Below are 14438 nucleotides of genomic sequence, written 5' to 3'. Positions count from 1 at the left end.
CTATGAATAGTCAGAAGCTGAACTACAGTTATATTTAAACCAGACATTGTTTATTCAAAAGAGAGCGGGAGAGACAGAAGATACTGACAAAGCCAAGAAATAAAATAAAAGCCTGACCAGAGCCTTCCTAGAGGAATCTAAATATCATTGTGAAATAGTGGTAGCAGTAACCTTCCACGACGCTGACTCCCTCCCCGATATCAGCGATCCCTGACAGGTTGCCCAGACGGGAGGCTGCTTTTCTTCATCTTCCAAAACATTTGGTGCTCGCTTCCAAGAAGAGGCTGTGGCTGTACCGCCCCGGCTCCCCCGTGGGCTCCGGCCGGGGAAGCAGCTCTGAACTCTGCTCGCCTCAGCCACAGCAGCGGCCGCCGCTTGAGAACTGCTTTAAATCAACACATTTACCAGATGTTGGGCCCCGCCAGCTTTGGCAGCTGTACCATCTGTCTCAGTCCCCGTGATGGAGTAGACTTGGTGGGCTGCTTGTAGCTCCCACAGGTCCCTCTGCACGGAGTGTACATCGCTGGGACTCGCTACCTGGGCTCTGCCAGCAAAACGCGGGGAATTAATCCATCTGAACACCCCAGGGCAAGAACGAGGGTAATATCTGTTACAAACTGTTTCCCTCCATCTGCATCCCAGAGGAGGTAATCGTTATTTTCATGTAGAGCTCCCAGTTTCAGAAGAGATGACAGCCTTGGATTTAAAATCTACAAAGGCTTTTTTAAAGTTCTACCAATTCCTTCTTTCTTGTATCTTTTGGCTGAAGTCTGGAGAAATTGTTATCACTTGCCCTTGGAATTCAATGCTTCTCTCTTTCCAGGCTGCCTGAAGGATCTTCTCCTTATCTCTCATTTCCACTAAAGTCACAAGCATTGTGTTCTTGGAAGGAGTACCCTTGAGTTGGTTGTGGGTGAGTATTTTACAGCATCAATCAATACAGGAAACATCCTCATTCTCTGGCAGCTCCCGAATAGCAGACTGTCATTTTTCTAGGAAATCCACTAGATCTTTTCTGTCAGTTCCAGCAGAAGATACCGAGATTTATTCACACTGAGGGTCTGGTTTAAATACTAGCTTGTTTCTGAGAATTTCAGCCCTCTGAACATGGATTATATGGCTTGTTTTAACAGATCTTTGTTCAGCCTGTGTGCGGAAGGCTTTTGTGTCTGAGCCATTGATCTGTGCAGTCAATCTGATTTCCCCCACATCGACGCAGAGCAGTAGTACTCACTAACTTTGCTAGAAGCCAAACACCATCCATAAGACAAATCCAAGGTCTGCATTAGTAATCGGGATCTAAAGAAGCAATCTTACTATTCCCTTCTCATTCTTTTTCTCTCCCTTCCTTTGGAAATCAGTGAGTCATTGGCAGGGGTCTGGGACTGAGAGTTGGGGAGAAGAGAACGTTGGCACAAAAGACATCTGACGATATGTCACTTAATAGAATTGATTCAACCCTCTGAGATACTTTTATTATTCAAAGTAAAAGCCCAGAGCTGTAATGACTTAACAATATGCAGAGCTATAAATTATTTGCTTTACTGGGGGACAATATCTCAGTAAAGAGACAGCTGAGGGCAGGAGAACTGCAATCTGCCACCACCACTGACCTGTGCTTCACAAACCACCCGAGCTGTCAGTGCCTGCCGGCCCCCTTCTTATTTTGTGTATTTAGATTGAGGGTAGAGGCACATGGCATGTGGTCAAAAAGAGGTTTCAAACTCTCAAGATTGCTTACAGCACAAGTTATTATTAATCATAAATTCCAAGACAAAGAGCATGCGCGACAGGATGCAGTGGCTCCTGGATACACACCTAAGGGATGCACACAGTTTCCCAGCATGGCGTGGTGGGGAGCGCTGCGTGCCTGACTGCTTTCCCCGCATTTGCCTCTGAAAGGGATGCAGCCAACAGGCGTAACTGCAGGAGATGGAAGAAATTCCTTCCCTCTCCTTTGGGGGGCTGTTTATGCAGAACTGGGGAAGTGGGGAGGGTGTTACGGCCATCCTTCTGCTCTCTTTAGTATCACCTGTGAGCACCTGAAAGGCAAGCCCGCTCCTGTGTGGGGTGCAGGAGGCCTGGCTGAGCAAGCTGTGCCTATGCTCAAGCCACAGGGATGGTAAAAGAAGCAGAAATGTGGCTGGAGGGAGAAGAAGAGAAGAGGACAGGGGACAAAACCCCCAGGGAACCAAATGGCAGTGTGACTGAGGGCTGTGAGGATAAGAAAGAAGAGGATGTAAGGGCAGAACGAGGGCAGACATCTAATGACAAATTCTTTTCTAGGAGACTTTAATCACAAAAGCTGACAATCTCTGTTGAGTGCTATAGCCTTCTGCTGATGATCACAGTACCACTATATTCATTAACATCTTCAAGTCATACTTAATTATATTTATGGTCTCCTTTTCCTCTGCTATTTTCCTCCTGGATTTCATTTCTTCATTTCTCTTTCTGGTTTTGCTTTCTGCTCTTCACTTTTTCCTCTCTCTTTCCAATTCCATTAATTGGCTGAAATTGTAAACATTTTGTAAAAAAGGTTTATATAAAAATAAAGCTTCCCTCACTGCATGCCTGATAAGAAGAAATCACATGTTAGCACATGTTGGATGTATTAAAGGAGTGACAACTTCACTGCAAAGTTCAAGATCTCACTGTTCTGAAGGGACGGAGCATGGAGAAATACACGGATTCCCAGTCTGTGACCCTCAGATGCCCAAAATAAAATGAGAGATGGGTGGAATGAATTCTACTGTGTCAGCTCCATGGCATGTCGGGATTACACCCAACAACCCCTTCTTTCACGGGATGTGTGCAGAGGAGCAGCGCCCCAGGGCGTGATGGAAACAACTGCATGACCTCTCTACCAGCCAGACCTTCCCTGCCCCGGGGGCACCACCGCAGGCACCGCCAGCTGGGAGCCCTTTCTGTGCAACCCATCTCTTGGGTTTTAGTACCCTGTAGCAGGCTAGATCTTCATCAGGAATAAATCAGTTTAGCTCCACTGACTGCAGGGAAATCATATCAGTGTAAATCAATTTGGAATGTGATAAAATCTTCTTGAAACGAATCGAAGTGGGCTTCATTAGGAAACTTTCAGGAGTCTAAATTGATTAAAATTAGGAGGTTATTATTTGAAATAAATTGCAGGACTCACATATATGGCAATTTTTACCTTTTCCCATTTACAAATTAACCACAAATGAGTTACAAATTTTTCAAATATACTTATTATTTGAAGTCAGTGGAAATTTTATGAATAATTTAATCCTCAAATTGTGTATCTTTGGGACTTATTAAGAATTTGGTATTCACAGTCTCAGATATTTATTTTTGTTTTGACTGAACATACAGATCAGTGATGGATTTCTGCTCATTAGTATGAACTTTATGTTCTTGCACATAAGATTTACTATCCTATAAATAATATCAGCAAACTCATTTGTTAGTATAGCCTGACAAAATGAACACAAAAAGAGTGTAAGCACAGCTGAATATAATGTAGTTAGAAACTGGATATTCGCAGAATTTGACCTTTTCAAAGCCTCTTTGTATGAGTCCAGTTTTAGTATGCTGCGAAGTAGTCAAATCTCTAATATATTTTGAAGCAAAAATGTGAATTTATGTTCCTTTACAACTTCATAAATAGTCTCAAAGGGAATTGAAAGGGTATGCTGATGAGATGCTGAGAAGGTAACAGCTGGGGGAGAAGCAGAGACAAAGAGCTGGGCAGAAGGTGGACCTTCGGCACATGATGAGAAAATAATAAAGTAAATTCAATCTGTAAATATATTGTGGGCAGAGGGAGGCAGCACCTGCTCTGAGACCGCATGGTGAGCCAAGAGTCAAAATAACCATGGCTGGTTAGAGAGATGGTTAGAGAGGTTAGGAGCTGTCTTCTTTCTTCCACTCTCGCCCCCAAACTGCCCATTTCATGCCACGGTGCCTTTTTCTTGCAGGAATTTGTAGCAGCCGTGGTATCTTGCCAGAGGTTTTTCAGAGCTGAAGCAGCTCTGCGGTGCCACCTGGGTCAAGCCTGACCTGGGGTCTCAAGGCGGTGAGCCAAGCCTCCCCTGGGGTCTCGGTGGTGACCCAGGCCTCCCCAGGGAGTCTGCGGGGCTTTGTAGCATCTTGTGGATGCCTGTGCCACGCTCAAAGAGGAGTATTTCACTTCCCCTGGGTCGATTTGCTTCATTTAAAGCCTGTTATTTTTGAAATAACTTCCCCTGCAGTGTAAGTCTCTATTTGCTCTCATTTGATGTTGGTTTTCTCAGGTTGTTTGGTGCAGCATTACTCTGCTATTGCAAACGGCATAACGGCTATCTTGAAAGCAGACACCTTCTGTCCAAGTAGACTCAGAATTTGCTGGAAGGCCAGCTACCTGAGCTTCTTGTAAAAGTATAGCAAGAGGTAGAGGGTATAAACGGCTAGTTTCTTTGTATAAGCAACTATGGAACATCATGTTATATTTTAGAACTAAATGGGGAAAAACCCTTCTGTGGCTCTACGTGGATTTTTGTCTTTGGCTGCATTGGTTTGGGATGGTTTGGTCTTTTGGCTGAAGGATGTTCTCAGGTCTTGGCATTTGAGTTTGATACTTCTGTCTGTTCTCTAAATTAGAAGTGCCATAAAGCACCAGGAAGCCCAGTGCAACAAATTTACATTGCTATGTGTGGATCTTGATAAAGCTAGTGATGTGAGCCCAGATCGCTTTCAGGGTTTCTGTCACTCCTCCTTCCCTCATGCTCCAGACTGTCTCTTTTCCTAGATTATTTTTGTTGAAAGATGAGAAAAAAATGCAAAGCCCCAGCTTGCAAAGCATTTGCAATCTCAGCTGAGAAATGAGTCATACCATCATGGACACTTCCCAATAGTGCTGCAACATTTGTGTGCGTGATTTGTAGTCACAGTTCGCAGGAGAAAGGAGACACTGATTTAAGTATATGTTGTTGGCAGTGTTTCTTGATGAAAGAAAGATAGAAACACTGTCAAGGAAAAATGAGGCTTGAAAGACCTTTTAGGAGGAGGGAGTAGCCAGACAAAAACAAAAATGGCGAGGTGGGGATGCCCTGGAGAAGTTGCGTCCTCTTGGACTGAGCCTGTGTTTGGAATTCCTCTGAGATGAGGCTGTTTGCGTAGCCCTCTGTCAATAAATAAAACATTCACAAACTAGGTCAAGATTAGAGCTCTGAGACACTAACAAAACTGGATGATGAGCAGCTCTTTTATGTTGTTGAATAAATACACCAAGACTCATGAGCTGAAACTATTAAAAATTGCTTGTTATTAACTTTAAAAGTCCAGGGGAAAATGAGGACCATGTGAAAGAAATCTCTGGAAAAACTCTTTGGGCAGAATTAAGTATCCAGAATACTGCTGCACAACTTTGGCTGAAGCTGTTCAGCTTCAGGAACTTGAAGTTTGAATAATTTTTATAAGCATGAAAGAATTTACAGAGAACTGTTTGGCATATTCAGCCTCTACTGTAGAAACAAAACTGGAAATTAAATGGAAAACCATTCAAATACTTGTGTTTTGTTCGTTGTATCACTACTCAACCTATATGATTCAGTGTATACAGTGTACAGGATTGTCAGGAACGGCTTGGCAGAACTACTGGGAGCAAAAAATTTACCATCAGTCAACCTGTGATGGGCAAAGCAGATGTCAGCACACTGAAGGCATGTTATTGAACAAGACCTATCCTTCTAGTTCCCGCCAAGTTTCACTCTCTTGTTTTAGGGGTGGGCAGCATGCTCTGCACACCCTCCAACCCCGAGGCTGGGAACTGGGGTGGTGCATTGAAGTTGTTTTCCAAGGCAGTGATAACAAATAGAGGATCTCTCACAATAGCTTAGGAGACATCACAAATGGGGACTGTTGGCTGGGGTGAAACTTTAGTTGTGGTCTGGTTCTAGACCCAGACAGCGCAGGTCTGCTATGGGATTGTTACAGCAGTTCAGTTAAACTGTGGGGTTGTTACTGTTTCATTGCTCATTCTACTGTCTGTGTGGCTCTGGTGTTAGTCTCACACACTACTCACACTTTGATTTCAATTAGTCTTACAGTCTTAAGGACAAAAGTCATGCTTATTGAAACATTTTTCAGCCTCCAGCATGATGCAACCCTATTCCCAACTCAGGTGCCGCTGGCTGCTATACTAATATCTATGACCAAACTAGTGCGTTTATAAAATATACCTCAAGGGCTCGATCCAGACCTAGTCAATCCATGGATTTTCATTGAGATTGATGGTGTTGGCATGCTGCAGAGTGTGCTCTGTTACCTGAAGGATCCACTTCCAAGATGTACTTCTGAAGAACCACTCCTGCAGCTTACGTTGCTTCAGCACATGCAAATGGTATTTAGTGAATAGCCCAATGAATTGTAAGTGATGAAGCAAAGTGTTAAACACACAGGATTCAGAGATCTACACATCCGCAGAACAGACTTTGAATTTGGTCAGATAAATGCAAACTGTGTGAAAGAGAAAACATAGTTTCATATCTTCCTTGATTCCTGGCAGAACACATTTTATGTTTATCTGTTCATTCGCAGATGAATATGTATGTCCCTGTTTGGCATTAGCGAAGGGACGCTAATCTGAGGCATGAGATAAACTGCTGGCAAATTGGCAGCCGAGTGCTTATGATATACTCTTTACCAAGTTGTCTCTCCGGCACAGTTCCTGTTTCCCTTTCTCCTTGTTTTTGCTGGAACAGGGAGCGATGCCCAGCAGGACCTCTCTGCGCATCTGCACACAGCCAAATTCCGGATGGTACGGGAAATCGTTACCGGTAACGATGCAGTTAGCAGCAGGCTTACGGGACTTACTTGAATAGGGATGGGCGGCCGGACTGGGGCCAAAACCATGAGACCTTTAGACCCGATTGAGGCGAGTCGCTTAGTGAGGAGCCTGAGGGGGTCAGTGGGCATCCGCGTGGTCTTTCTGAGCCCTTTGGGCTTATTTTAAAAGCGGCAAGCAGTCATTCAGCCAGCAGGACCGGCCGGTTTGTGGCCGTTTACAGTCGGCGATCGGCGGGTAATCGTTCACCGGCGGGTTTTAACACCTCGTGTCAGAAAACAAGCCCAGGGAAGCGGCTGTAGTGACTCCAACTCCTTCCCTCCCCCCCGGCCCTGCCCCGGTCGGACGCAGGCGGGGCGGCCGCCGCCAGAGGGCGCTGTGCAGCCGCCGCGCGCTGCGGTGAGGTGCGGGGTTCGGTGCCGCTCCGCGGGAAAACGCCCGAGCGGCGCGTACGGACTGGGAGCGTCTCCAGGAATTTAAAGAAACTGTGGCACGTTTTCTTTTTAGTACAACCCCTTATAGGTTAAAAATAGGACTATGTGCATATGGATAACCATAGAATCACAGAATGGTTCGGGTTGGAAGGGACCTTAAAGATCATCTCGTTCCAAACCCCCTGCCATGGGCAGGGACACCTCCCACCAGACCAGGCTGCTCAAAGCCCCATCCAGCCTGGCCTTGAACACTTCCAGGGATGGGGCATCCACAGCTTCTCTGGGCAACCTGTTCCAGTGCCTCACCACCCTCACAGTGAAAAAATTCTTCCTAATACCTAATCTAAATCTACCCTTTTGCAATTTGAAGCCATTACCCCTCATCCTATCACTATGTGCCCTTGTAAAAAGCCCCTCTCCAGCTTTCTTGTAGGTCCCCTTCAGATACTGGAATGCTGAAACATTTCTAATCAGCCATGTTATTTAGGCAACCTGGTATTTTCATGAAGCCAGTCTGGTAGTTACGACATAATGAACAGACCGAACCCACGGCGCAGGATTATGTACAGAGCACAGGTCTTGCATCCCGATTATTATTTTTCTTCCCCTGTGGTGACCAGTGAATCAGTGACTCGTATTATATAGGCACAGTTCTGTTTATATATATTTGCACAGCTCTTGTGGGCACTTCTCTTTCGGACACTTGGTGTAAGTTGATCAAGCAAAGATCTTCCCTGTCTCTCTGCACATAGGGAGACACCTGATGGGCCTTGCACGCATGAACTCATGGCTTTTTTTTTTTTTTAAAAAAAAAGTAGCTATTTTGTGCTCTGATATATGAACCTAACCAGCTCTACATTCATACCATCATGAAAACTGATTTTCAAACCAAAATTCTTTCAGCACCAATTTTTCTAAGATTATTTACATACTTGAAGTGAACTCTGCACTAAAGTACACATTAACGCCTCTTTGCAGCAGTGCTCCAAAACTACATTTTCTAACAAGAAAACCAATTAAACCTATTTTTTTTCTTTTTTCCGTAACAGATCATAAATTGTTTTTGTGAAACTGAATATATTTTTATATACAGAATCATAGAATCATAGGGTTGGAAGGGACCTCTGGAGATCATCTAGTCCAACCCCCCTGCCAGAGCAGGGTCACCCAGAGCAGGTTGCACAGGAATGCATCCAGGTGGGTTTTGAACGTCTCCAGAGATGGAGACTCCACCACCTCTCTGGGCAGCCTCTTCCAGTGCTCTGACACCCTCAAAGTAAAGAAGTTCCTCCTCATGTTTAGGTGGAACTTCCTATGCTCAAGTTTGTGCCCATTACCTCTTGTCCTGTTGCCAGGCACCACTGAAAAGAGCCTGGCCCCATCCTCCTGACACCCACCCTTTAAGCATTTATAAGTGTTGATAAGGTCCCCTCTCAGCCGTCTTTTTTCCAGACTGAAAAGACCCAAATCCCTCAGTCTTTCTTCATAAGAGAGGTGTTCCAGTCCCCTAATCATCTTGGTAGCCCTTTGCTGTACCCTCTCCAGCAGTTCCCTGTCCTTCTTGGACTGGGGAGCCCAGAACTGGACACAGTACTCCAGGTGCAGCCTCACCAAGGCAGAGTAGAGGGGGAGGATGACCTCCCTCACCTGCTGGCCACACTCTTCTTGATGTATATAAATCTCACACTCTTCTTGATAAATATAAAACTATTAATTTTCAGAATTTTCCTTTATAATGACACAAATCTGTTCAGTAAATAAAAATGTGGCTCAGAATCTTAGCATAATGGCAACAGAATTGGTGGAAAAGGATTGTGTATAAGCCACTGCATGTGACCTCCAGCCACTCTTGTCTTGTCAAGCCTGCTGTCTCTTTCAGGGGTCAGGCTCTGGCCATGATGCTGTTTTCTCAGTGAGATACCTTCTGCCGCTGCTGAGGGAAATTCATCACTTCTAAAGCTATCTCTGTGTCTTTCAGTTTGCTGAAGACCTGTATCCAGAATTTCAGAATTATCCTGTGGAGACAGCTTCAATTTTACAATTTATAAACTATTGTTGTTAACACTATCTGGATGCTAGATAACACCCTTAGTCCTTTGTTGCTCTTTGCATGTGTGTGTACCTTTTTCTGTTTCTATTCTTAGTAAAGAATAACTACATCACACTGGAAAAACCTCTCCAAAAGACTGCAGGCTGCTGTGTTCTTTGTCTGCTCCTGTAGCCAAGCTTGTTAAAAGGGAGATCACAGGTCGGCACATCGGCATTTGGTTTTGGTGATCTGTAAGTTCCCTGATGCATGAAGCTTACACAACTAAGCCCCACATGTTCTTTCCAGTATCTGTCACCATTTAGCTCACTGACCATACTGGTTTCTAGGAGTGAGACGGCAGGCAGAGCTTTGTCTGTGCCTTGCTCTACGTTCATTCAAACTGATGGGGACTGCTGCCTTTTTCTTCTCTTTCCAAATTGCAGATACAGCTGAGGGATTTATGCATTTTATTTTTAATGCTTTCTCTTATAAATGTTGTGACTTTAAGTTGCTTTTAGCTTGCATACAGGCCTGAAGGAACTTTTGAAACTAAGTCAGAAAGCAAAAAAATAAATGAACTCTGACACAGACCAGATCATCCTCATGGACAAAGTAGCTTGAAGGTGGCAGAAACAGCAATCCACTCTTTCGAAGAATCTGTCTCTGCTCCTCATGGCACTGAGTGAAGGAAAAAGAGAGGATCCTGTCCTGCAGGTGATTAATGCTGGTTTTGTACTTCCCCAGGCTCAGAGGTTCATCTGCAAAACCACAGGGCAACGTTACAGTGAGGGAGTGTAGGAGGGAGGGTGATAGGAAAGAAGTACATTGGGTCTGAACTGCTTCAGACCATTTCTGAGATAGACAACACTTGAGGGGGGTGGAATAAAATATTTAATTTCAAGTTTCAGCCTGCAATTGAAGGTAATTTTGAGAAATGTTCTGATTTTTATTTAATTCAGAATTGGTTTATCTTGAAAATACCAAAATAAAATCGAGAGGAAATTTAGGGAAAAAAAATCTCAAATCTATTTCCTCCCTGCCCCAAACGAACAAAATTGTTTTAATAGATTTTTTTTTCTTCAGCTTTCTAAAGGGATGAGGAAATTTACCCAAAACAAATATGTGTGTTTTGCTTGTGTTTTGCTTGCATCAGCTCATCCCAGTGTGCATGCAGCATGCGATCCGGGGGTGCGGCTGATGGAGGTGTTAAGTCTGGGAGGCAGGAGGGATGGCAGGCCTAGCATCTGAAAGAAGGGCAACGTACCATTCTGCCATAAGGCACACAAAGCATGTCAAGAATATGACACTAGTCCCAGAGAATTTGAATTTTTAAAAAAAATGAAAAATGACTAAACTGTGAATTATTCTGCAGAGTGGCTACCTTCCTGTAGGATAAAGTTCCTCAGCCACATTACACAAGAAATCGTCTCTTATCTGTTTTGTCCTTTAACAGGATATTTTGACGAGAAACTGTATCTGCTTTTGCAAAATGGCATCTTAACATACAGCTACACTGATGCTTACCTGAAACCGGACCCTGTCAAGCCCTGTTCTAAGTAGCCATATCCACAAAATATCCTGCCCTGCATATAAGAAAATCAAGAGATCACTTCAGTCTTTCTAGCAGTTTCAGAAAAGCTCTTTCTATCATGAACACTCAGTGCTTCTTACCCCCATCCTTGTCTCCTCTTGGCCTGCTTTTCTTACTGAAGTATTTGAATGCCTTCCAGAAATACATTGAGTGAACTCACTGAGACCTGTCACATGTTGTTCTTTCCATCTTTCTCTCATCCCTTCCTCGTGGAAAAATATTTATCCAACTTGCTGATTCATGTAATTATGAAAGGTAAATAGCAGCATTTGAAGCAGGGAACGCAGGGTTTCACCTTTCATCCAGAAAGTCTTTTACAGACAGCAGGGTAGGGATCAGAGTGTGAGAAATGCATTCCAAAATACAGAGTCTCACAGATTTCTTAACATCTTCAAAACCAGAACAGAGACTAAGCCATCATAGCCATTCAATTGTTTTTCTGTTATATCAGCATGTATCAGGAATCAAAGTGTACATAAGCAGAATTTTGAGACTGTATTTCTATACTGACATAAAATAGGATAGAAAAAACCTTCAGAAGAGCAAAGAGAAAGGACACACGCAGAAAGAGATTCACACAACTTTTTTAGGAAAAATGCTAAAAACAGTTAGTGTGTGTTGCCTCAAAGCTCCAGCGAGTTACCCCAGGGTGTCCCAGCAGAGTAACCAGGGAGCACTGTGCTTCTTGGCCAAGCCTCTGCTACGTGCTCTACTTAGCGCAGAGGAAAAGGGCAGGCCGCTGTCCTTAACAGTTAAGACGCTGACAGCAGTTTAAAAAAACCACAAATGGCAGAGAAGAGTCCAACTAAGAGATACTTTCAGAAGAAACCATGGGTTTAATAAAAAAAAATCACTTGGGATCCCATCCGGCAAGGTGGACTTCAAGGTAGATGTTAGCTGGCTGCTCTCCCTGCTCGGTGGGTGAGTACCTACCTCCCAACACAGCACTGTGTCAGGCGAGCATAAACGTGTGGCTATGTCTACTTAAAACACGTACGGGTAGTGAAAGCTGGCACACGGCTTCAGGCTGCTGTAAGCCTGCTCCCCACTTCCACCCAGCTGGGCATTTTCTGCTGAAGGGGAGACTATGCCTTAGGGGTGTTTGAGGTCCGGCAGCCTCTCAGCCTGAAACAAGTGTGCACCTGACATGATCCAGAAAAGCACCGTAACTGCTGAAATTAAACTTTGGGGAACATATTTCTCCTCCTACTGCCGAAGAGCTGCCTCTGTGGGTAACGCAAACCAAACCCACGGTGCCATAAGAGAGACAGTGAGTGTAACTTAACGACATGCATTGTCTATGCTTTTTATATTAAATATTCATTAGATTAAAAGAACAGAAATAACCCAGGGAAAAAATCCCCGGTTCTTTTCCTGTTGAGCTGACAGGTTCTTATCACTGCTGATGCTTATTTTGGAATTTGACAAACGAAAAAACCCCATGTTCTTAGACATGGAAAAATTCAAGTGAGAAGTTACAGGAAACTTTAATGGTCATAAAATGTGCAGTCTCTCAAATTTGGCTGACAAAATCACTTCAGCTGACAGCTTCCATTGTTAGGGATGTAATGGGTTTAAAAAGAGATAGGAAGCAAATTATAGGCTCTCTACAAATCAAACCCACCCAGCACATTTCTGTGGTACGCAGCAGTCATCTCTGCAGGTCTCTGCCAGGCAGAGCCTGGGGTGGAAGGCATGCTGCACCTGCAGGAGGCTGATGCGAGACGTTTGTGAGATGAATACACTGAATTGCCAGAAATACTTTGCAGGGACGTGGAATCAAACTTGTAAACTTTTATCCTTGGTTCACAGTGTTTGAGAATTTATCTTCGGACTACAGCACCTGGCACATATTTCTGAAGGACTGTGCCGTACCCTCCCTGGATAGCATTCTGTAGTTTTTCTGGGACCTAACCTAAATTACTCCCGGTTACCTTGCTTAGCTAAGACAAATTTTATGTCACCTTTTCCCCTCACCTCCACTTTTACTTTGGAAACCTCATACTGGTAAAGCACGCACTTGTTGCCCGTGGGAAAGGGCAGAAAGCAGCAGGAGGAGGCAGCAGGGCAGAGCTGGAGCGGGAAGCAGGTCCCCTCCCTCCAGGGACACTGGGGGCAGCGGCGGGGGGGTGGAAGGTGTGTCGGCATCTGCTGCACAGATGTGAGGGTGCGAGTCCCCTCCTGACCTCTGTCTCCACTCAGAAGTGGCGAAAAGGTTGTGCCTGGCTGTGTGGCAATCGTTCACCATCGCCATCTGATGTAAAGCTGCTATTAGAAATGGCACGCAGAACTCACTCCCCGTGCAGCTCTAGTCAAAGTGGCACTTAACTGCGCTGAGTGAACGCTGATGAATGTTCTTTAATTAAAGCGCTATAATAAAAAACACAGAACATCTGTGCCAAGGTGCTAAGTAATCTGTCTAAACAGATGTCTAAATTTAAGTTCAGTCACATTACAGAAATACTATATAAAATTTTCACATAGGAAATAGAGTTGCTGCTTTTCATATGCGCATTGTATTTCTTCCTATTTAGTCAATGAAATCTCAGCCTGCATTTGGTTTTACTTGAAGTTCAGTGAGCTATTCTCCTCCTTTGGGCTTCCAGTTAAGCAGCTGACATGCTCTGTTGGTAGAAGACTTAAAAAATTTCCCTTTTCTTTTATTGTGATTTAACACCCTAGTATTTATTACATCTAAACTACTGGAAACAAATATACCTGCAGACATGAACTTTTATGATAAAATGGTTCACAGAAAAGATTTGGGATTGCTTGTGTTGCAAACAATCTTTTTGAAAAAGAGACCTTTACTTGAACAAACTGACCTTGCTAAACAGCTCCGCGGTGCGCCACAGGTCTCTCTTTTTAGTAGGGAGCCTGTGGGCTCCAGCACAGCCTGACCGCTGACCTTGAGCACACCAAACTGCAACGTAATCCCGAACTCGCACCAGACAGACAGCAGCCTGAGCTCTTCCAACAGGTATCTTCTGCAAAACACAGAATGGGATGTGACCCTGTAAGGAATTAAGTCAAAAAAAGAAGAAACTTATATTCAGGAATGATCGAGCTGATATTCACCAGCCAGATTCACATATTGGCAACCTTTCACTCTGTTTATTTTATATCCTTATCTTCAGAAAGGAAGTTATAGGCTGGTATACCTGCTGCTCCTCCTGTCGCTAAAACTTTCCCAGCATCTACCAGTCAGTAAAAAAATACGATGACACCTTCCACCTTTAGATAAAGACTTCTCTTTACCTTTAAGGCTGTCCCCCCCCGACTTTTGCTCCAGCCTTGGCATCACAACTCATCTTGGGGCAAAATGCCAGCTCTGGTAGACTTTTGCTGAAAGGTCAGAGCTCTGGAAATGGCCGGCAGCCGCCTGGGCGCCAGGGGAGCACGGGGGGCCCCGGGCAGCAAGGCGCGCTAGGTACGGTTTCGGTAAAAGGTTTCTGGGATAAAGCCCTCTGCTAAAAATAGCATCGCTTAAGGTTTGTCACATTCTGCCACAGTTTCCCAGAAGCCCAGAGAAATAACATGTTTTGATTGTGCTTCCCGATGGCTGAAGTTTACCCCAGC

General features: G+C 44.3%; 1 long non-coding RNA gene across 1 annotated transcript; it reads right to left on the bottom strand.

Moving 5' to 3' along the window:
* Positions 1-7880: 7880 nt before the first annotated feature.
* On the bottom strand, positions 7881-14137 carry LOC141738451 (uncharacterized). Its single transcript, XR_012585396.1, has 3 exons — positions 14021-14137; positions 13685-13873; positions 7881-10026 (listed from the first exon to the last, which is right to left on the bottom strand). It is a non-coding gene; the product is annotated as an uncharacterized LOC141738451 (long non-coding RNA).
* Between the last annotated feature and the right edge of the window lie 301 nt (positions 14138-14438).

Source organism: Larus michahellis, chromosome 2 (genome assembly GCF_964199755.1).
Source record: "Larus michahellis chromosome 2, bLarMic1.1, whole genome shotgun sequence".
NCBI classification, from domain to species: domain Eukaryota; kingdom Metazoa; phylum Chordata; class Aves; order Charadriiformes; family Laridae; genus Larus; species Larus michahellis.
The sequence above is the reverse complement of the archived record's forward strand: the minus strand, read 5'-3'. Positions and strand labels throughout refer to the sequence as shown.